This window comes from Anomalospiza imberbis, chromosome 2 (genome assembly GCF_031753505.1).
Source record: "Anomalospiza imberbis isolate Cuckoo-Finch-1a 21T00152 chromosome 2, ASM3175350v1, whole genome shotgun sequence".
Taxonomy (NCBI): Eukaryota; Metazoa; Chordata; class Aves; order Passeriformes; family Viduidae; genus Anomalospiza; species Anomalospiza imberbis.
The window spans coordinates 11,679,204-11,702,900 of record NC_089682.1 but is presented as its reverse complement, the minus strand read 5'-3'; the positions used below and the strand labels follow the sequence as shown (position 1 = coordinate 11,702,900).

At 36.4% G+C, this 23,697-nt stretch overlaps 1 protein-coding gene across 5 annotated transcripts in view; it reads left to right on the top strand.

The window, feature by feature from the left end:
- The window catches only part of IL1RAPL1 (interleukin 1 receptor accessory protein like 1), a 680,356-nt gene that overhangs the window by 620,578 nt on the left and 36,081 nt on the right, over positions 1-23,697 (top strand). The gene's annotated exons all lie outside the window — the stretch shown is intronic.

Below are 23,697 nucleotides of genomic sequence, written 5' to 3'. Positions count from 1 at the left end.
AGAAAATCTTATACAGATGATCTCAAAACTCACTATGACTTTAATAAAGATATTTTGCACTATTTTGTCATTATTTTTCCCATTGGAATATTTTTTAATTCTATTATGGTTAAATAGTTGGATTTGTTTCTAAGAAAGTTTTCATATTTTTTAGTTTTGATTATAAAATTAGCTTTTTGAAAGCTTCTGCATTGAGCAAGTATTTCTCAACACACCACAGATTTTTATTTTAAAGGATTTGCTTTTCCTAAATGTTACACCTTATGATCTATTCTCTCTTCAGCAATTCAGGGCCCTGTGTTGTAGCAGTGTAGTGACTTCCTCCAGATCTTGCAGTTTCTTTTAGAATGTTCTTAAATTTTTTGTGTTCTCAGCTCAAGAACTGCTTAGGAATCTGACCACTATTTGTCAGTTATTGTGATGATCCATCTTTGGGTAGCACTCACATGCAGCTCCACATGCCATAGAATAGAAAAGAAGGCATAGGTCTTGCCCAAAAATGTAAAGACAAAGTAGATGGGCAATGACTGAACAGACATTTTAGACACAAAAATTATAATAAATTTTCTTTTCTGATGCTCTTAAAAAGATTCATATCCAGACAACTATGCTAGTCTAGTATTTTTAAAGTTCCTGTCAGTTTGTTTGTAATACTATTAACCCTGGTTAGAGGGTTATACCATTATTCTGGTTAGAGTTTGTGGATGCTCTCTAAGGAGGGGTGTTGAGGAGGAATTTGAAAGGCAAGGGAAGAGATGGGGCACATGTTGCATTAGCATCTGTGTGAAAAAAAAAAAAAGAATGAACTGAAAGAGAAAGTTGTCCAGACAAAGTGAAAGATTAAATTTGAGATGTAATTGGAAAAATGCCAAACATAAATCATCAATGGAATATTAGAGTGGCGCAAGGAGTTGTGGTTTTCTCCTTTTCCTGCAGTATGTTTTTGAAAAATTTTTGGATGGTACGTAGAAGAGGCTAGAGAAAGTCAGCCACTCTTGGGATGCAGATATTACTGTGGTAGAAAGAACAAGGAGTCTTGATTTAGCACCTAAATAAAGCAGCAAGTGGCAGCAGAGTGTAAGGAAAATAACGATCTGACCTTTGCGGTTGCCATGACTTTTCAGCCCAGGAAGAACAGAGAAGGGATTGCCACAATTGCTGCTCCTCCTAAGATGTTGACTCCATCAAAAGGCTCAAACTAGCTATAAAGATTAAATTGGCAGGAAAATGCATGAATACAATGGTGATATATTGCTGGGGTTTGTATCTGTTTTTTCTTAGTTTTGAACTTTACACATACTGAAAATTCTAATAAACCTTTGAAGGTGGTGTTTGCAAATGGCATAGTATCATAAACTTATTTTAAATTATTTTCTCCCTTGCTTTACAACAAAGATTGAAAAAGCTATTCCTGTAATTTTCTCTTTTTATTTTTTTTCACTATTACTGCACAGTAAATAAGATACTTGTTTTTGACTCTTTATTATTTGTTGATTTATAGCATATGCTTCACACACACAAATGCCCTCTTTTAATATATCAGAACACAAAACCTAACATGACATAAAGCGTAATTGATAAACTGCAAAAATGAAGAGGCAGCACTGTGAGTTGAACCTTTGAGGGACTGAGACATCTGAAAAATGCTAAATTCTGCACTCCAAAGAATATTCCCAGACTGCTTTCCAAGCTTATATTGTTTAACACAGAAATTCTGTGAAACAGTCCAGCTTACATACTGAAGGCATGTTGTGAAATCAATAGAATTTAGCCCCAGCAGCAGCTGTAAGATTTGGCCTCTGGACAGTGTAGAAGAACAAGAAAAAAATTATTCAGGAAGAGCATATATTTTATGATTAGAAACAGCAATGCTAATTGAATTCTACAAAGAGAGTATCATTGAAATGTGAAGAGCCTTTGAGCAAATTTATGGCCACATTATGCCTTCTTTTTGCGTCCCATTGTGCTCATCTGGCTCATAACTTGGCTTCAAGAGCCAGTTCCTCAGCTGCTACAAATTGGTGTCATTCCACTGAAGACAGAGAAGCTGCACTGATTTATACCAGCTGTGGACCAGGCATGTTTATTCCTTCTATTTTTTCCCACTCTTTGAATGAAGGTGTAGCCAGAAAAGCTACTATGGTCTAAGCAGCAGATGAATAAACATAGCTGGAAGCATATCCAGCATGGCTATAACATTTCCATTGTATGAATAAAAAGAGAAGACCCAAACTACAACTGGAAGTCAGTTAATTGGACATTCAGAGATCTCCCTCATTCAGACCTCCTCCCTTATTAATTACCTGCCATACATACAGGCACATGCATTTAAAACTTCATTTTATTTGTAGAAAACCAAATAAAAACCTGAATTTGTTCTGAGCACATTTAGTTCTTGTGTATTTGGTTTTGCATTTTTGGTTTGATTTTTTTGTTTTGTTGGGTTTTTTTCCTTAATCAATAAGTCGTCATATAATTTTCTGAATTTCTGTGTTGAATTTTGAAACTCAAGGTCATAGTTATAAAATTAGTCATATTAAAATGTGAACGCCATGCATTTATGAACACAGTCTAACCTTGGGTAATACATATTGGCTTCTGAAATCAGAGTTCCCAGTTTTATTACATCCACTCTCCTATTGTTTGTATCCTGTTTACATGAATTTAGTGAAAAGAGCATCTTAAACTAATAAATGGAAATTAATATCATTATCATTTTCCTTAACAAAAATTTAGTATTATTTTTCCTCAGTAAAGTCTTTATGATGAAGACTCCTGGACTTATGAATGTACTTTACAGCCTGACTGTACAGCATGACTCACACAAATTTAAGATTTGTGTATTATGCCTAGAGAAAATAAGATAGCATTTCCTGATATACTCTCTGCACTCTGACATATACCTTCAAAGCTATATATATACTTAGAACAGCAACTCTATTCTTGGCTTCTCCACAAATTAATCTGTGAGATCTGTTATGCATCAGAGTGCCTCTGCCTGGATAGACCCTCAGCATGGTAAAAAGGGGCTCCTAATTTCTGGGTGACACATCCCATTCTTTCATACTCAAAATTAAGAAAGCTAAAAGTGTATGTCACAACATTGAAAGAAGAAGGTTCCTGAAAGGCTTTGATTAAAGGTGTCTTGAAATTTCCTGAAGTGACACTCAGTCCTTTGGAATAGCCAAAAGCTGTATTCAAATACTGAAGTACCAATTCAGTGACTGGCCTTTTTTTTTTACCTTTAATTTTTACTTCTTTTAAATGCATATTTTTTCCATTGGAACAAGTTAATTAGCCAAGACAAATTAAGGATAAGGGACTAATTTGTGGCAGGCTGGTACTGGCCCAAATTAAAGTCTCCAAGGACATATCATTGGGAGCAGGGGTTCCCTCTTTAAAAAGTATGAGGAAGAAAATAAATATGAAAGAAATTTTGAAAAATATGAAAAACATCCCTTTGTGAGGTTTATTGCCTTTAGGTAATTAATAATGATAGGTTATAAACGATTACTTTATTAAAACTGATCAGTTAATGAATAATTAATATTTAGGTGGATGTGATTAGTTACTAAATAATTATTAACGGACTAATGATTAATGGTGATTATTATTATTGATTATAATTATAAATTTCACTTCCTGTGTTTCTGCAGTAAAATTATTCATCCCTTTCCCTAAGCATCCATCCCCACAGTATCTAAAGTGCAGATCAATCACATTGCAGGGAAATGAACTCCTTATTCTCTTTAAGAATGTATCTAAGTGACTTTACAACTGTTGGGTAAATGGATGGAGCCTTTGGTTTATCTGTAATATCCATTTGGATACAGTCTCTATAGTTCCTGTTGGGTTTTTTTACCAACTCTATGCCAACAGGACGTGATTCTGCTGTTGAAGTAATGTGCTTGTAATAATCTAAAATGCTACTTTATAACAGACCTGTGGAAATGTCCTTTATGCTATTCATTTAGTTTGCCATTCAAGGAAAAACCTTCAATTCAACACAGTATGAAATGACAGCTATTAACAGGGTAACATATGAGACAGGAAAATTAAGCTTGTAGAAATTTTTCAGGAAAATTCTATAGATTGAGTCGTTCATCATAAAACTCTGAGTTGGAATAATACGGTGTAACCTCAGAGTTTTGAACTCAGCTGCTGTTATGTAAGGACAATGTGAAATTTGAGAAGGGAAAAGAATCAATTTCAGGAATTTGCACTAGACCATTTTGAAATAAGCCCATAAAATAGATGGTTTAGAGTCAATATGGCTGCATCCCAAGAAAATATGTATATGGCAAGAGAACCTTCAACAGCAAGTGGTGAAGCTAAATTACAAGTACTACATAGTGACATCAAATTTGGACCTGGTTCAACTCTGGCTTCAGTGAAACTTTTGAATTTTTGCTATTTACCACTCCATCAGCCTCCAGAAACTCAGACCACTGAACCTCTCTACTCCTCTGTGACCTTGATCTGTTCAGTACCCCCTGAGGAACAAAGAGGTGCTAGCCTGGATCACAGATCTGAATTTTACCCCTTTCTAAATTTTGGTCATTTCGGTATTACCTCCTTAGGAACTTAGATGCCAAAACCAGACATTTTGCTATCTCCAGCTACACACACTTTACATCTAGGAAAAGACTTTGGCTCATATTTGAGTTCTGCCTAGGGAATCAGAACTTTAAACGTGGCAAAATCTTGGTCTGTCATGCAAACCAGGTCTAGGTGTGTTTGCTTAGTGTTCCATGACCATCGGTGTGTCTGGCACCTCTGGGTGAAGTTTCACCTTATTTCTTGTGTGGGATCAATGAAGAGCAGAAATGTTCATGTCACTGTAAGCAACATGATGGCAGCAAGCACTAGAGCTCTGAACTCCAACCTGTGGGCAAGGCTCTGCTCTGGATCTCTGTCCCCTCAAGTGAGGTCAAAGGCTGATGGCTGAAACTCATGGGTGTTTCTCCCTGTGCTGCTAAAAACACTCCATCAAGCTGCACACACAGAACTATTCAGTGTGTATAGAGTGTGCTCACCCATTGCCATTCTGAAGATGTGCCAGTTCTTTGGTGTATGAAATGGAAAGTGACAGCAGGTTATAAAATTGTGATGGATGATTTAGGTGGCTGTAGTCAGCTGTAAGCAATAAATGCTGAGCTCGGCAGAAACTACTAAAGGCAAAACTACAAGTGATTTACTAGCAATTTAAAGCACATGAGATTTGTAATGCATGAGGCCCTCAGGCCCATCACTTCTTTTCAGTAATGGGAAACAATATTTTGGTGAAAAATGGCATGTTTAGTTTCAACTTTGTGTTGCAAAATATACAGTTAGCCTAGTTTTCTTCATTTCTAAGGGTGGTAGCTATTTGCATCTTATTCAAACTGCAAGTTTATGTTCAAAAAAAGTTAGCAGTATTAATATTCCTTGAATGAGTTTTGATATGAAGGAAAATCAATAGTTCAGGATAACTAAAACAGTGCAGTTTTAAAACTTCTGGTCTGTGATTCACATTTCATCTTATGTTTGATAAACTTGTGTGAGATTAACTCCATAGTGAGCCAATACAGCTATCCTTTGAAGGAAAAAAAATGCCATCTATTTCTGCACATGTACCAATACAGTTAAGTAGTTCAAACATTAATTCTCATTTAAGAGGGCAGTGGTGGGTGAAGGGTTGCTGGCATGGAGCTGGATACTGAGATATCACATATTTGTTGTGACAGAGATAAACACCATCCAGCTGGGGGCTTATGCTGAAGTTTCACTAACATACCAATTTTTAAGTTCATGAAGCAACCTTCAAAATACTGTTCCATTTTGAACAGTGAGCATGTGAAAATGGTGTGGTGAATGTCATCGAGGGTTTGGAGGACCAGGAGCTCAGGTAAAATCCGTGTCTTTGTTTTCCAAGTAAGTGTGACCTAAACAGTGGAAGTCACAATAAGCCTTACAACAGCACAGTCTGAGACAAAAGCACTTCCACTCATCAAAGCTAATCAGGTTATGCCACCTTTCCTTGGGTTGCTTTCAACATGGTCCTGTTATCTTAACTCATGTGTTACAACCTCTTCTCTGTCAAAGGCTTAGATGGTAGGTGAGTTGTGCAAACAACCACATGGTGACCTAATGACTACAAACCCTCTCCTAGTTAGCAAGGATCTGGTGTCTGGTTTCTCCTATGGTACCAATAGCTGAGCAGCACCCTACTGATAATCCAAGATGGAGATGAATGATTTGTCTTGGCTGGCTCTGAGTGCTGCCCTAAATATCCCACCTTCTCTCTGTTCCTATGTCAGCTCTGCCGACCACACATCTCCTTGTGTGCACCTTGGCAGAAAGGATTATGTTAGTTACAGAACAGCTGTTGCAAACATCCCAAATTCCAAAGGTAGTACTACTTCTGCATAGGTAAATGAATAGGTGAAAATTGTATCCATTCATCCTTTTGCTGATGAAGATTAAAGCCCACTAGTAGTCAATTAAATTATGCTTCTTTTTTTTTTTTTCAAATCCCTGGTTAAGAATTTCCTTTACTGAAACCTTGAATTTTTTTAAACTTTATTTATCACAGCTAAACTCTAAAAAAATTTCTATCCAAAAATACAAGTTACTTGACACTACAAATCCTTAGATTGGCAGCATGATGCGGGAGGGAGGAAGTTAAAGCTATGAACTAGATATTTATGCTTTCATCCTGACTCTATTGAAACCATGGCAATACATCCATCATTTCTGTTCTGCCAGTGAAACCCCTCCTAACTTGGTCAATAGAAAGGATTAAGATGAAAGGAAAGTAGTAAAAGCACTTTCTGTCTAGTGGCAGTCTACATACCCACTTAGAATCAAATATCTATACAAGGAGCTATAACTGCTGAGAGGCAGTTTTCATATCCTACAATGACTTTTTCTCCATATTATTCAATTGGAATTAAAAAATATCAAATTTACAAAAGCTTTCAAGAACTAAAACCTGAAGGTAAATCAGATCAATCAAAACTATTCACTATAGTTCCTAAGTGTATCTTTTTAAAGTTTTGTTTCCTTTTTCGTACAAAATTTCCATTTATATTTCCAGCAAAAGGTTCACCTTTTAAAATGTTGTGTTGGACTTTTTTATTTTGAGTAATTTAGGAGTGGAAAAATGTTTAGATAACTAAACAAAAAAAAAATTGCATAATGAGAGAATAAAATTATTTTGGATAGCTTTGCAGGTAGGGACATGAAGGATCTTTGATAGTCAAAACTGCTTTAAAAGAAGCAGATCTCAGTAATCAGGTTTTATGGCAATGGGTGAGAAAATTTTACAGGACTGCTAGAGCAAAGGCTGATGTGGAAATCTCATGAGATGTGGATCTTCAGAGGTTAGGGATGTCCAGAAAGAGCAGATATCACAAATTCTATTGAAGAAAATAACAAGATTTAGGCACATTCATGGCATGAGGAAGAATAAGATCTGGATATGTTCACAGTTGCTTTTCTTCTTTCACACACAATCAACTGTCATCAGTCACAGGGTTTTTTCCCATGTGTGGGTGCAGAAAACCAGTGGTATTTTCATCAATTTATTCTATTTCTGATTTCCTCATTTTTAGAAGTGTCTAAACAGCCAAATCTTTGAAGACATAAAGCAATTTTCTGTTTATTTCTTTAATGTAATTGCCCCTTTTACTCTCCCCCTCATCTAAATTCTGCGGAGCCTTATTTTTTCTCTTTTTTTCTTTTTTTTTCCTTTTTTTCTTTTTTTCATTTTTTATGAGCAATGTGTTTACAACATTTTAAATCAAAGGGATTGGATCCTGGGATACTGGAGATCACCATTCTTCCAAATTCGTACTTCAAAGGAAGTTCAGAAATAGAAAAGGATTTGCAATTTATGTTCAATAATTGGAGCAGAGCACCTGCAAAGGCAGAATATTAGATTGTTTCATATAGTGACAAATGATGAGACACTGATGTCCAATGACTCTTGTAATATAAATTGATTTCAGATTACTGTGGAGTCTCTCTTTAGTTGACAGTGATTGTGCAGACGGCTATGAAAATAGTTAGTGTGCTCTAAATCCATGGGTTTTTACTCTGTGTTTAGAGGTTTCAGTAGCATGGTTTTAATGATGACTGTTGAAGCTGTGACCATATAGAATTTACTTTGAATAAAAATCTTTTCCATCCCAGGAGATTTCATTTTTGTTTCTCCCCATGAGCGATATTGCCACAGTAGTTAGTTATTGTCATTTCACACTCCAGAGCTTGCTGAGAGATAACAGCCACATTTTTCTTTCCTCTTTCTCTGGACTTCTGCCTGAAGTCTTTCTTCCATGGAGCACTCTATTACAAGTTGCTCAGAAACAGCAGGGAAGGAGCCAAAAGATGCAGTGCCCAAAAAGGAGGGACCCGTGAGTGTTAGCCTGCTTAAAATGTACCTGGTGTTCAGATGAAATTGTGCCATGTACAGGAACATTTCTGCAAGTGTTTAGACCTGGAGAGCTTGTGGTAGCTATTTATCATATTATGTCAATCTATTTCAAACTTCCTGTTATAATAATATAAAACCAAAAAAAGATCCAGATTGTGATTGTAAAGAATTATTTTTTTAAAAGGAAAACAACAAAGGTAATAATTTTCAAGGAACGGAAATTTTCTAGATCTATTTCCCTCAAATCCCCTTTTTGTCGGATAGATATCACATTCTGTTTTGAATTTTATTAATGACAGTAGGTCTCAAGACTAACGGTGCCTGTTTTCAGAAATGTTGTCATATGTGAATAGCATTTGAATAGACTCTTATCTTTCAGGGTGGGCTGGGAAGATAGAGGAGGATTAAATAGGTATTTTATAACAATTTTGTCACTCATTTGAAATGTTTCACACTTTAATAAAGGGCACATTAAAGGCAGACATACTTATAATCTGAAGATTTATCCTGTAGTCACTGAAAGCCAGAACTGTACAAATTAATATTTCAGAGTAAACTGCATGTAAGCAGATTGTGTCTTTCTCTTTGCATGTACAATGTCCATTTGTGTGCACATCTAAGCCTAATATTTTTTAAGGAGACTTACTGTATTATGTAATTTATTATTTAGTTGATAAATACTCTGCAATCAGGAAAAAAGATTAACTTATATGTGTGGAGGGACTTGGTGATTGGCAAGTACAGTCCCCTTTTATTATGAAAATCTGTATTAAGACCGTGCTTAAAATATGAAACTGTATTTCTCACTATTTTCTTGACTTGTACAACTTAAATATGGTTAATGAAAGAACATTGTGGTCTACTTTTGATTACATTTAATTCTATATATTTTTATTGCCTGAAATTCTTTTAATAAATCTTATCATCATAAAAATGAACTTTTACCAAATGTTTATCATTCATCCTTTTTTGGAAAAATGTGCTACTTTTCAATACTCAGATATATTATGTGTTTAACATGGTAAATTATATTTTAAAATTGTTTTTCACTATTATGTTCTCACTATATGAATTCAAACTATAATGAAAAGTTATGAAAATGCTCATGAATAAAATCTTTTGAGTTGGATTTAAAAACAGGTTCTTTTTTTTTTCTCACAGTGCTGGAAATAGCCTGTAATTTTTTTGTCAAGTATACTATCCCTGTTGGATTAACTTTTTTTGGTTTTGTGTATAAAGTTCATTTATTTTTAATTTAGCAATGGTAATGGTAATGAGTGAGACTGAGACTGCTCTTGGAAACATTTTAGAAACAAATGAAATTATTTTTCCAGAAGTTAAAAATAATTGAATTTGAAAAGACTGATGAAGTTGTAATTACAGCGAATCTCTACTGGGAAAATTCAAAACTGTGAGATACTTGTCCAACAAAAAAAAAAAAAAACAAAAAAAAAAAAAAAAAAAAAAAAAAAAAAAAAACCAAAACTTTGTTCAACCTAAAGAATCTGAATAAGGCAGTAAAAGCATCTAAAATTTAAGCCAATACGTACACCAATGTATATCTTTAATCTATTTCTATAATTTATGTCTAACCTTTTGATGAATGAGTCTAATGCCTGTAATAAGGACCATTACAGGAAAGGATAAAAATGTCATATGGGTTTTCAGTAATTCTATGGTATTGTTACAATGTTTATTACACCATCACTGAGATGTGGATGGAAAATTTCCCCCCTAGACAATTTGACACTAGTTCAATTTAGCTCTTAATTATTCACTTTCTATTGTAACCTGTGATTTTTACCTAATTTATTTTGTATGAGTGCAGCAGAGAGAGGAGTGGAATGTTTAAAGGTAATCATTGTTGTTCACCACAGTGCTAAATCAAAACCACAACAGATATAAAACAAGAGTTCATCTCCAGAGTATTTAGACTTGGCCAATGTGAAAGAGTGTTGTCCTACATCTGTGGTTAACTGTGGCTGTTTGACAGTTTCACCAGACCGCTGGGTTATCTTCACAGCACCTTGGAATGGGGAAATATCAGCTGCACATTTGTTTCAGTAAATTACCTCTGTTTATGTGAGAATATGTGAAAGCTCTGATATGTCCTTGGTTACTTCTATGGTTACACTGACAGCTTCTTTATAAATTTGCTTTCTGGTTAAGACTTTTCTGATGAATCACAGGGTAGAATTCCCATCATGGCCCTCCAAGTGACTGGGATATTTTTTCAGCCCAGCTTCTGTAATATGAATCAAAGTGCTCTGTACATAAAAAAAAAAAAACCACAAAAGAAAAAAAAATGCAAACACACACAAAAAACTAACCAAAGGAACAAAAACTCAACAAAAAAGCCACAAACAAAAAAAAAAAACCGACCAAAACAAACCACAAAACACCAAAAAAAAAAAAAACCAAACCAACAAAGCCAACTAAGCAGACCTTTCCATAAACTATAATTCAATCTAGCTCATATAGTGTGGGTACAGCAGACATTAGTCACTCATGAGAGTTAGTGCCCTGTTTGAGACAATTACATCTGAATGTCAAAGGTGCATGGAATATGGCAGAAAATAATATTTTATTTGGAATTCAAGTCAAACTCTAAACAAACCATTGTCTCAGTGGTTCAGGAGATTCTAACACCTTTTGTCTATTCTTGTGGCACTTACAAGGAATTCTCCTGGTTTCATATAGAATAGAAGTACTGAAACAAAGGTCAAAATGACCTTAACTTAAGATGCAGAAAGCTCAGTAACTTGGATAGAAAATGTTCTGCTATGGCAAATTTTGTTCCAGGCCTAAGGATTCATATTCCATTTTAGTTGTTATACACCACCAAAAACATTTTTATGGAGTATTTTGTGTGATAGATGGTGACAGATAAACTTCTGTTTATCTGTTAAAATTTTTACAGTAAACTCCTGTTTACTGTAAAAATTGTTTCATCTGGGGAGATATTTTGCGCAGAAAAAAAAATCAGGAAGGATCTACAGAAAATTTTATGACATTTGGTCTTTCCAAGTTCTTGGGTTCAGTCTGTTGTTTTTAGAATACTGAAAAGCCAAGTAAAATCCATTCAGACTCCTCCATGATTTTTAGCTCTGTGTAATTCAATGTCCACACTGCTTTTCATTGACACAAGATGACAGTGACAATACAGACATGTAAACTGTCACTATCACTCAGATGGCCTAGTTCAAAGGGAATTGGAACTCACAGGAGACAGCTTAATCTGAGTCTAAGGGGCTTGAAGGAATAGAAAGTGTTAAGTAGTGTTTACACATCTCACCTCTTGATAGAACTTGGAACTCACCTCATCTGGAGATGCAATACTCCTCCCTTCCTCCCTGCTGTAAAAAAATGCCATTTGCATGAGGGTAGGAAAGGACAATTTAGACATGAGGACTTAAAACATTAAAGAAGTCTGCTCTCACAATAATTAGCACAGTTCAACCCTTGTGATTTGAATCTGCACAGGATCAATACTTGGCTAAGAAATGAGTTCACTTTTTAGGGCTGAAATTAGATAACCTTTTCAGGAATATTTGATGTAACAATGATGTCATGCAGTGTCTCATTTTGGAGAAGCCAGCTATGTCTTTCAGCACAAAATAATAAGTGGCATTTCCTTTCCAGTTTTTCAGTCCCCTTTGAAAAATCCTTCCTTTGTCAGGGTAGGTCACTTCTCAAAATATAATAACTTAGAGTAAGAAATATTGAAAAACTTGTTTTGAAAATGTAAGAAACACCTCTCGATATTTTCTACCCTTCTTTAGCCAAAATTCATCTTAATTCACAAATAATTTTGCATCTTTCTTCCTTTCTGTAGCTAGACATTCACTAAAAAAAAATATCTCTGTCAAGGCAAAGTAAATTGTTTAAAAGCTTTGTGCACATCTGTGCAAGCACGCATACTCATGGTCTATACAGTATTTTGCTGGGAATTCTGTTCCTTGCCATCTCCTGAGTAACTGGGACTGTCACAATTCTAAATGAGAGCAAATGAACCCTGTTTAGACTGTGTCTGTTTGCAAATGAGTATATGGTGGGTATTTCTGCCTTTTATCCAGTCTAGTTTCATCTGCTTGTAATGTTCCCCTCTTTACCAACAGGATCACAAATTTCGATATATTTTTTTCATCATCCTTGAATAGCTCCAAGCAATTTATATGCATGAACCTTTTAATTGACTTAACATGCCTTTCTTAGGAGGATAAGAATTAGTTATGAAGCATTACTAAATAGGTCAATTCCCACGATGTTATAGTCTCTGGATAGTACTCCATTTTATGCATAAAAAAGCAAAGGATTTTCTTACCATATCTTTAATGTGTAGAAACCTTATATTTTCTGTGAAATCAGAAGGGGAAGACAGGATTATTATTTAAACTGAGTTATTACCCATACCCCACAAGAAGATATAGGTTGTATCCAAGCAAGCCACAGAGATTACTGACAAAACTGGCAGAGGAGCCATTGCCCCAACTGTTTTATCAGGCAGCTGGGAAGAGAATGGGAATACATACTTACTTCATGAGGGCAAATATTCCTATTAAAAATGTCCAAAAGGGAGTATATTTCAATCTACCAATAAAGGGAATAAATTCTAGAGAATTTTATAGTGAATTAAAACTAGTTATATAGTATTTAATGGAAAAGCATTTGTCTTGGCTTCTTTCCAAATTATGCAACTTTCTTGCTGGTCTTTTAGCTAGGCTCCAGTAAAATACACTGATTATGTTAGAAGTATGAAAACTATACCCTGCATGAAGGATCTGGACTTGGTGATCTGAAAGGTCTTTGCTGCAGCCACCGTGTTTCCACGACTTCCTTTCAAATTAGCAGGAAATGTTCATCCCCTAACACCAGCAATTAAATCCTCTCTTGCAAGGTATGAGTTGATTTTGTTTCTCTCTCTTCACAATTAGGCACTTCCTCCAGCTAAGACTTAATCATCCATCTTGGCTCCCAAAGGAGCTATTTTCATATTTCTTTTCCCAGTTCACCATGCTCTTTTTTTCGTCTGTGGTCATCAGAATGGCATTTGGTGGGGAAGACAGGCAGCACTGGACAGGACTCTTCTTGGTAACATGAGCCAGAAATACAAGAAGCACATCAGTAATTGTTGTGAACAGTGAAAATTATTCAGAGACCCATGGAGGAGTCATTGACTAATCCCCCTTGTTCTTAGTCCACATAAACACCCAGATTCCATTTCTCTACTGTTCACCCATTGTAAAAGACTCTGAAGTGATGCACCTTTGCATAGAACGAGTTATGTGGATTGAACACCTGCATTTATCTCACAGCAATAGGAGCCTTAAATGGTTTTGTATTTCATTACACTATTACAGCTGTTGAGCTGGGCAGTGGTAATGATCAGGGTTATTTTGCCAGCCATAAACAGATGGAGCATTACTGTGCAAAATGCTGTGGTGCTGTGAGGACAGTGGGTGAAATCCCAGACTAGGATGGGAGTTCTGCAGGCAGCCCAGATAGTTCTTCTGCAGTTGGTTTCTCACAATATCTGTCACTATAAAAGTGTATTAATTGTGTTCAACTGAACAGAAAATAAAGATCCAGCCATTTGTATCAGAAAAGTTGTTGTACTATTTAACAAAACTGCAGAATACTTTAGGTGGTCTATATAAAGGCACTCTAGAAATACAAAATGCTATTCATAGAAGATGTGAAACTAATCATTTTGTAAACATGAAAAGATAATTTTGGGGACCCAAATTTTCCCAGTGGATTGCAGAAATAGGAAAAAACAGTGAAACCAGGAAATAAATAGGACCCCCCTTCATCATTGTAGGGAGGTTGGACTTGGTGGTTTTGGGAGGGCCCTTCCAACACAAAATGCCCTATGATTCTATGAATTAATAAAATATGGGAAACACACCAGTTTTACGTCATGGAAGTCAGAATTATTTTAATTCGAGGTGAACAGGACAAATGTTTGTCCTTACTTTGAGATGAATGTTTCCAGTTCTTCACATCATCATGTTCTAGCAAATATTGTTTCTAACCAAAAACCCCCATCAGATTATAGTGTTAGTGTCCAAATTTATCACTATTACAATAGCAGTCACAAGAGTAACTATGCTTACAGGTTGTATTTTAAAATATGTATTCAAATAATACCTGAGCCATTAAGCAGCATGTGAATATCCATGTAATAACATATACCTATTTCTCTATCATATTTTTCATCTAAATTATAGGTTTATGACATGCAATATCAATATAAGACAGAGCAGAGACCAGCACCCATTTTTATTCCACATATATTTCCTTCTCTAATACAATGAATTACCTTGCAAAATATTTTCCCTGATTTGCATCTTTAGTACTTTGCCTTTTTTCATTTTACCTCTGCCTTTCTGGTACAAAAGCATCCCAAAAGCATTATGTTTACTGCAAGTCAGTAGCAAAACGCAAAAAAAGTACAAAGATATCTGGGATGTTTTAACTTAGACTGCAAAGGTATTCCTACTAGAAGCAAGAAGACTTCTAGAAAAAGAATTAAATTTTTGGTAATGAGCATGGGAGAGATTATTCTCTTCCCCCATGGAGGTTATGATGCAATGCCCCCAGGCTATAAACAGTTATGTAAATGCTTCATTTGAAGCATATGAGTCATCTCAGAGCTTACAGAGTGTTAAGCATTTTCCTCATTGCAGAAGTGTAGCCTAGAAAAGAGTGATAACAAGGGTGCTTTGCTAAGGTTTCACTATCAATTTGTTTAGAGCCCTTTCCAGTGTCTAGTCATTCTGATTTTATTTATTCTTTTCCTAATAAGTTGAAAGTAATATTGCCCTACAGATTATACTGAATTTAACTTGACACCCTTTATGTAAATGCATTAATAAATATTCTCCTTTCTTCACACTTCTTCAAGTAGCCTGCCAAAAACAAATGACCTCTTTGAGGAACAGATGAAGGAATAGTGAACGAAAAAATGAGCAATCACAAATGTAACTAGCAGTGCTTGTTATCACAGTGACATTTACTGGCCTCCACCAGAAGGAGGTTCCACTGCAATTTAAATCCAATTTGCACAGCAGAAGCAGTGTTCATAGACCTACAGTAAGCAATGAATGCTGCACTTATAACACCAGTGGGGTCCAGAAGAAATAAGCTCTGGTACAGAAGCAGGGCAGATGATCCAATACAGCATTTTACAGCTGTGTCGCTTTCAGGATTTCAGCTACTATTTTCTGAATATTGGTTTACTGTAGGACATACTCAGGCCTACCATACATTCAGCTGATCCTGAAGGGTCTCTGTTGTGGAATCTCGGACTTGCTGCCCTTGTTGAATTAGACTAAACAGAGGATTAGAGGATAAATTCCTCTGAGCCCTGGTGGCAGTTAAATTGGAACAGCAAGTGACAGTAGGTATCCCAAAGTCCTGCAGAACACATGGGATGCAACAAAACTACACCTAAAAGTCAAGGTCAGTAATTTTTGGAAAAAGATAGTCTCAGCCAGAACAAATGGGCTTCACAGCATTTTGGTAAATCAAAAATCTTAGATTCATGGCAAGTCAGTAAAGATCACCAAGATTACAAAGCCCTGGTCTTGAATATTGATAGTCACGAGGGATGTTTCCTACCTGATCAATAGAGCTGGAAGTCAGAATTTCCTGTGGGCTACAATTGTCACTTTGGAAGATGCCTTCCTGTCCAACACAACCACTGTACCAGTGGTGCTTCCTGGGTCTTGTGGTGGTCAACCAGAAAACAATCTGCAAGCTACAGCTTTGAGAAGCTCAAGCTGGACTTTCAAGAACTGTGTTTCCAGGCAGAAAGACAAATAAGACTTCCCAAGATCATTGATATGAAGCTTTCTAGCAGGGAAACCTTGGGATTCCCCAGCCCCAAGTAATTTACTCTCCTTAAAAGAATTTTAAAACTCGGGGGGAAAAGGTGGTCAAGGTCCAACTGGGTTGCCAAACTTTTTCCTGCATCACTTGAATTCAGATTCTGCAAGTACTGGGAGAGATCCCAGAATCTTGTTTAGCAGGCCAGCCTTGCTTTTGTGACTATCCTGGTCTAACAGCTCTAAGGTGCTGATCTATTCAAATTAAATAAACTAGCAGACGGGGGAAAAAAATCAATAAAATAAAATGGCAAATCTTTTTTATCAGAAATACTGTCTCCTGGAAATCTCTGCTTTTCATACCACTGTTTAAGCCACAGAAAATTAATTCTGTTGAACCCAGTGTGTCTACTCTATGAATTATTCATTTATGAGCAGTTGATAAATAAAACTATAAAAAATCCTATCAAAGATTATTTTATTCCTGTCTAACCTATTTAACAATTTGCCTTTTTAATTTTAAATAATCTATTGGAGCTTTTCATGTTCTCACTTAGTGAAAGGGTGAGCTAGTAGCTCTGCATTTTTTGACTTTCTCAGTGAAAATCTATGAGTTTTCAGTTCTTTACGTAAACAAGAGCTCATCTGCAATATCTCCTATGGCACCAAGACAAGTTTTCATTAATAAAAGTGACATTTGAGTAACTAATAGCTTTTTAATAGAAATACCTCTACAATGACTATAGAGAGCAGAGGTTTTTTGCTTTGTAAGTCTTCATTTATGCAGAAAATGTCATGTCAACCATATTCTTCTACCTTTTCAACAAATGCTCTTTTCAAACTTAAATTTCACATTCATTCTAATATGTAACATGTGCTAATCATATTAGGAATTATTCATTTTATTCAGAATGGGAAACTGCTTCTCTTAGCTAGTTCTTATTAGTAATGCCATTCCTAAAGTTGCAGCAGAAGAGTCTTTCTCAAGGATGAAGGAAAGTGACGGTTCTCAGCCAGTTCTCGCACACATCTTCTGCAGTGCTTTATTTTGTTGACTTTGTTATTTTTTACAATCATACCTCAATGTAATTTCATAATATGCAATGATTTCTTATGTTAGAGATCTGGCTTGTTCCAGCCTTCCTAACTTTATGTGTGAAGACAAAGGTGTAAGGTGAATTTACATGATAGCAGAGTTCAGGCTACCTTTTGCCTGTTCTGGGTGCTGGACATCAAGGCCTGGAATTGTCTCCGGACAGGGAGGTACTGGAGATTGCAGGATACTTTTAGGATGGGGAGGAGGGATGCGATGAGACAGGTTGGCTGTGGGAACAGGACAACAGGAGTGTTGAGGGCTTTTGTTTTGAGGAGAAACAGCAAAATCCTCCTCTTTCGGCTCAGCCTTTTTTGGAACCTGGTTTTAGGCTATTGCATTGTCACTGGGTAGGTGCCAGTAGCCCATCTCTGAGGTACCTTATTCTCACCATCCAGCTTTCCATGTACATACCCCAGAAGAGGTCAGGTCCTAACCTCTAAAGCAATCTTTTTCTGCTTCTCAGCTACTCCTTCCACACAATACTGACCTAAAAATTCAAGATGGAAATAGCTTTTAGAAGAATTCCTTATTGCAGTATAAGGGGGGAAAATATGAGCAGGACACTGAAAAGTTATTGCTATTCCTATTGAATTAGTTTTTTCCTCACACTCATCAGGACAGGTATTCATTTCAGAGACTGGTTGAAATGTAATAGAAAAGACACAGGACCAAACACCCTTTGTCATCCTATTACCTGTCTTTGACACCAAGGAACTGCTGCCTGCCATCTCAGTCTTGAAAAAAAATCCTCATTTCATCTTTAAATGACCACCTAGAACAGGAGCAATTTTGCCTCTTTTCCCTCTACCTTTTATTATTTTCCTCTGGGTTTTTTTCATGCTTCTTAAATGAGCTCATTATTTATCAGTTGAACTTTAGCATCTCACACTACAAAATTTTTTAGGACAAAAATTTATGTAAAGTGTAGTTTAGCATACTTGCTATAAAATCTAATGCATTTTTTAAAAACATCCTTAACAGTTCTTTCCAAACTTGAGTTTTAGCTATCTTTGATTATACTGAGAGGTGGAGAAAATAAATGGTAGCAAGTTGGATGCAAAGAACTCAATTGGATAAGATCACTTCTTCTTATACCAATAAATTTACATCTTTTAAATTCCCATATAAATGCATGCTTTCTTTAAAAAGCACATTGCTGAACTTCCATCAGAAGGCCTATTTTTTTTTTCTTTTTCTTTTTGTATTCCAGTGCTAATGAAGCACATCTTGTTAGAACAGACAAACTGCTTACAATGGACAAATATATGACCTTGCTCTTTATTATTTGCATTGCTGTAGTTAAAGTCTGTCAAAATTTTCATCATAAAACTTAGGTTGTTTTCAGGGACTGTGACACACATACATAGACATTTGCCTCTCATTGTATTGAATGGTACAAGTACAGGATGCTGGAGTAGACCTTTGCTCTGATTCAGTATGGATGACTGTTTTCTTTCCTACTTCTTGTGTTTGTTGATCAATGATCCTAAATTACCATTACAGTGTTTTAAAGTGGTTTTTTGGCCTCACTATTGATGCTGCTCAGATGATCCATATGACTTGCTTTAAGTATAGATTTAGACTCCATTGAGAGTGCACACTATACATATGCAGGAAACTTGCTGGATATATGATCATGCAATACTTAATGCTTAAGGCCATCCATTTTGAACTGTTTTATAAATAATACTAATTTTCATGTCTCCATTTATGACCCATTTTTAAAGGGATGGGTGCCATTGAGATGGCAAAGGACTGAAATTAAACACTGTACTAAGCACTTTCTAAAAGTCCATCAATGTTTTACTGTCCTGTAGTTTGTAACAGTATTTGCAAATGATTGCATTGATAAAAATCAAAGCCTGTAGCTGCAATGATATTTGTTAGAGCTGCTGATGGGCTATGTAGTGCAAGGGTTAACGCACTTTCTTCTTCCCCAGACTTGGACTAAATTTCTAGCTCTGAGCCACAACTGCAAATGGGTTTGCAAAGTTACTCTGGTCCCCTGCGGACAGGTGTCCCCATTAAAAAGCCACCATACAGCCTGGGGCAACTGGCAGCCTCAGCTCTGGGGGGACAGAGCACTGGGTGAGTGGTGGCACACACGCCTCTGCAGAGACCTGTGCTGGTACAGACACCAGCCTGCCACCTCTCTCCTTGGATATTTTGTATCATAAATATTGCACAATGATATTTGCCTCTGTTCCTGTAACCAGTAGCTGTCATACCTTATATTTCTATTGTCACTCAAACCCTGCTTTTAGTCCTTGCTTTGAGACCTCCAGAAACTGTTAAAAGCACAAACAGCATTGTAGACAGTGTTCTGTATTCCCAGAGCTTGAATGGAACTATTTTCTTTCATTTTCCTCTACTTTTTAGAAATGCCATAACTCCAAAGCCTCTCAGAACACTTAGAAAATATAAAAAGAAAAACAAAATGAAACCAAAACAAAAGAAATCACCCGAACATCAACAACAAAACCAAACAGAAAACCAAAATTAAAAAAAAAAAACCCACAAAAACCCAAATAAAAAAAAAAGAGGAAAAACAAAAAAACAACCAAACCAAAACAAAAAACACAACAAGAAGAAATAACAGCATTGCTGGGCTTGCGGCATGAGGAGGGTGGTTTATGTAGATTGTTCAGGAAATTCACAATTATGTAAGTAAAGAGGATTAATATCCTGCTTGCTGACCTCAAGCTTCAGACACAGGAGCCCTAAACCTCTCCGAAGTTTTGCTGGCAGGACCCTGTGCTGTGTAACCATGGAAATTACAACTAAAGGAGAATGAAGATGGACTAGAGAAATGAGGCCCACATGGCTGCTTCAAGAAGATAAATAATTTCAGTCTTGCTGCTGTTTAGGCTTTCCAGTATTGAAGAGCATCTCCTCTTGACAAAAATATTCAACAAACCAAAATAATTTAATGACTAATTGTTCTTGAGAAGGAAGTTGTTTTGGGAGAATCACATTCTCAAATAGGGGCCCTGGCCTGCCCCTATTTCAAACACAGATGGGGACATGAGGCTCTGCTTCTTCCTACAGTGCCTCCAGTCTGGCCAGGTCATTTTCCTGTTGAAGAGGAACAGCCAACATGAAGCCAGACCTTGATCAGGTGTTATTTAGGAGTACAAGAAACTCTCCCCCTTTGGCCTGAGAGATGCAGAAATAGCTACTCTTTGCAGAGGGAAATGAACTTCACTGGTCTTCACCCACATCAAAACCAGAGATAAGGGGTTAGGAGCAGTGGGCAGGTGCTGCCATAGAAGAAGAGCTTTCATACAGAGTGAGGACCTGGAGGGTGGAGCTGTATGGCCCAGGAATGTGTGGCAGGAATCCTCCCTTTGGCCAGATACATATTTTTCCCTGTGGGAATTCTTCTTTGTCTCAGGTCCTCTGCAATTCTTCTTGTCTCAGGCCAGAAAGCAGGGTACAGCATCACGAATTCATTCTTGCTCCCATTTATATACTTTTTTTTCTTTAAAGTCAGGTAGCATAAATGCAGTGCTAGCTGGTTTTTTTTTATTCCATTTGTGGAATTTTGTGGAATTTGTGCAGCTGCCTTCACCAAGCATTGTCTATCAATCTGCAGTTTCTTGAGGTATAATCCAAAAAATGCTCTCGTGCCTTGCATGTGGCAAGGAAGTCGATCAATAGCAGTGGATTATTCCAGCACGTGTATGGTCCAAGAGTACAGCACATTTGTCACTGAGAAGCAAATGAGTTTCTCCATTTGCATCTTTGTGAACCAGAGTTTTGTTCTAATGGATTTTATTTCAGTGTTTTCTTAGGAAAGCACTTATTAACTAAAGGTTAATTTCTTAACACATGTAAGAGAAATAGACTACCTAATGTAATGAATACTGTGTAAAAGCAGAAAGCCTAGTGCTCTTAGGAACAGCATGTATTTCCATTTTTATGCAATAGAAACATTTGATGTGCTAGGATTTTAAAATTATATGAACAGATACTAGTCCATATGATATTTAATTAAATGGCAAATTGTTTCTGATGTTATGCTAAGAATTAGTATTTTTTCTGTCCATTGCATTACACCTTCTTGAATTACTTAAAGTAGAAGCACATTTATACTATACATATATATATATATATATATCTCACTCTTTTTCATTCTTTTCTTCAAGTAGAAAAACCCAGTATGAATGAACATAAAATCCCTTTCTACCATCAGAGGCTTTACTGCAGTAAACTGAAAGTTGGTGCTGATTATATGTATCTATTTTATTAGTAATCAGTAGGTACATTTCATCAGGGCTCCAATTTTCAGTGGTTCTTAATGGCTTTCCTGGTGAAAATTTGAACAGAGTAGTGGTGTCACATATTTTAGAACTAAATTAAAGTATTTTGATTTACATAATAGATGTGGTTTATTTCAATTGTATTTATCCTGCTGTGTCACATTGCTTCATGGGAGCAGTAGTTTTCCCCATTCAAATGTTTGCCAAACTAGTCTGGATATTTTCCAAATGACATTTTCCATCATATGGTCTGATCTGACGGAATAGATTAATTAATGAAAATCTTAGAAGTGGTGATGTTCGCAGTGTGTGCTGAAGAGAAAGATCACCAGAGGAAGATAGAGTGTTTAATTATTTGTTGTTTGTAAGTTGGAGTCCCAGTTTCCTTAATAAGAACCCAGGTGACATAAAAGTAGGTGACACTGTGCGTGCTACTTTCAAAGGCTGTATTTTTTTTGCATCTTCAATATGCAGCCCATCTCTACAGCACTTTTTCAGAATACCTCCTCACACAAATAATTCCCTGCAGCCTACTCAGTCCATGGTAGACTTGCTTATGAAGAAAGAACAAAGAGAGGAAAAGAATAGTCAGGCTGACCAATGGAAAATAAACCCACAATTTATTATTTCATATATATGCATGACTCCAAAGTTGAGAATTTGATGTATGAACTCAAATTACCTAATGATGATACAAACACTGCAGTCCCTCTCTCCAAAGCAGTTAAAGAGGAGCTTTTATAAGACAATCCAGTGAAACACATTTTCTAATGCTGTTTGTTAAATTCTATGTCCAAAGATACCAACTGGATGGATAGATAGGATCTGAAAGAGCCACAAGAAGTTGAATTTGTATTTAACATTAATTGATAAGGCTGTTCCTTAAGATTGTTGATATTTACATTTAACTGTGATCTGACATTAAGTTGCTTACAAAGTTTGGGAAAATAAGTATGTCATTTATCATTATCTAGAATCCAGAACATCATCTGCTACTCTTTGTACAGAACATATTGTGCAGTGCACCTGAGAGGGAGGCTGGGAGAAGGTACTGGTTGTGATGATTTATGAGCAGTTTTTTGACATGGACTAGCATCCACCAGAGGCCTAAGCAAACCCACCATAGTCTGTTCAGAAAGAAGAGGTTTTATAAAAAATACCTCCACAGCAAGACATTTGAATGTTTTTATCTGCTGGAACAACACTCTTCAGCTTTAAAAAAAAAAAAAAAAGGGGGGGGGAATTGTATTTGCAGTTTTCACATGGAAAATAAAGCAGAAAGGGAGCTGTGCTGTTGTGTGCTGTTCAAGTAGCTCCTCAGCAAAACGAGTCTAGCAACAGCTGTGCTCTGACCAAGAGAGCCACTGAAGTCCCTCTTTGAGTCCGCTGCTGCTTTACCTCCGGATTCTGTTTGCGACGGAGAAATATGTAGTGAGAACTGTAATGGCTTGAAACTGTCTTTCCTAACTAGCAGAGAACTTATTCTAGCTTTGTAGTTTCTTGAGGCCCAGAGTCACCAGCAGAACTGCAGGAGCTTGTAGGTCCTATTGCATTTCTTACCAGTAAATATTCTTTACCAGAGGGACATACATTGAAAATTTTGTTTATTTTTCTCTTTTTTTTTCTTTTCTGTCCAAAACATGAAGGCTTTAACCAAGAAACCTCTGCTTTTGTAGGAGTTTTCCAAAATATGACTCAGAGCAGGACTTCACAAAGCTAAAGACACAAGGCCTTTCTGGAGGTCAGTGACTGCTGAGGGGCAGTGGCAGCCCCAGGTGTGGGACTTGGGGACTCTCTTCAGGCACAGGAAGGGACCATACGGTCCCTTATGGGAGCCCTTTTGGACTCCTTTGTGCAATGGGCTGTCAGCTCAAAGGCTGTGTTTTTTTATCATGTAACATCACTAAAATGAAAATACCACAACATCATAATCAATGGCAGTGTGACTTAAAGAGAATCCAGAAACAAAACACTGAACAAAATTAAGCTGTGCATGATATGAACAGATTTAAAGCTCCCAAGACATAGAAATCTGTAAAAGGTACGAAACATGTGAAGTTTGACATTTAGAGCCGTGTCTTTATCTTTTTTTTT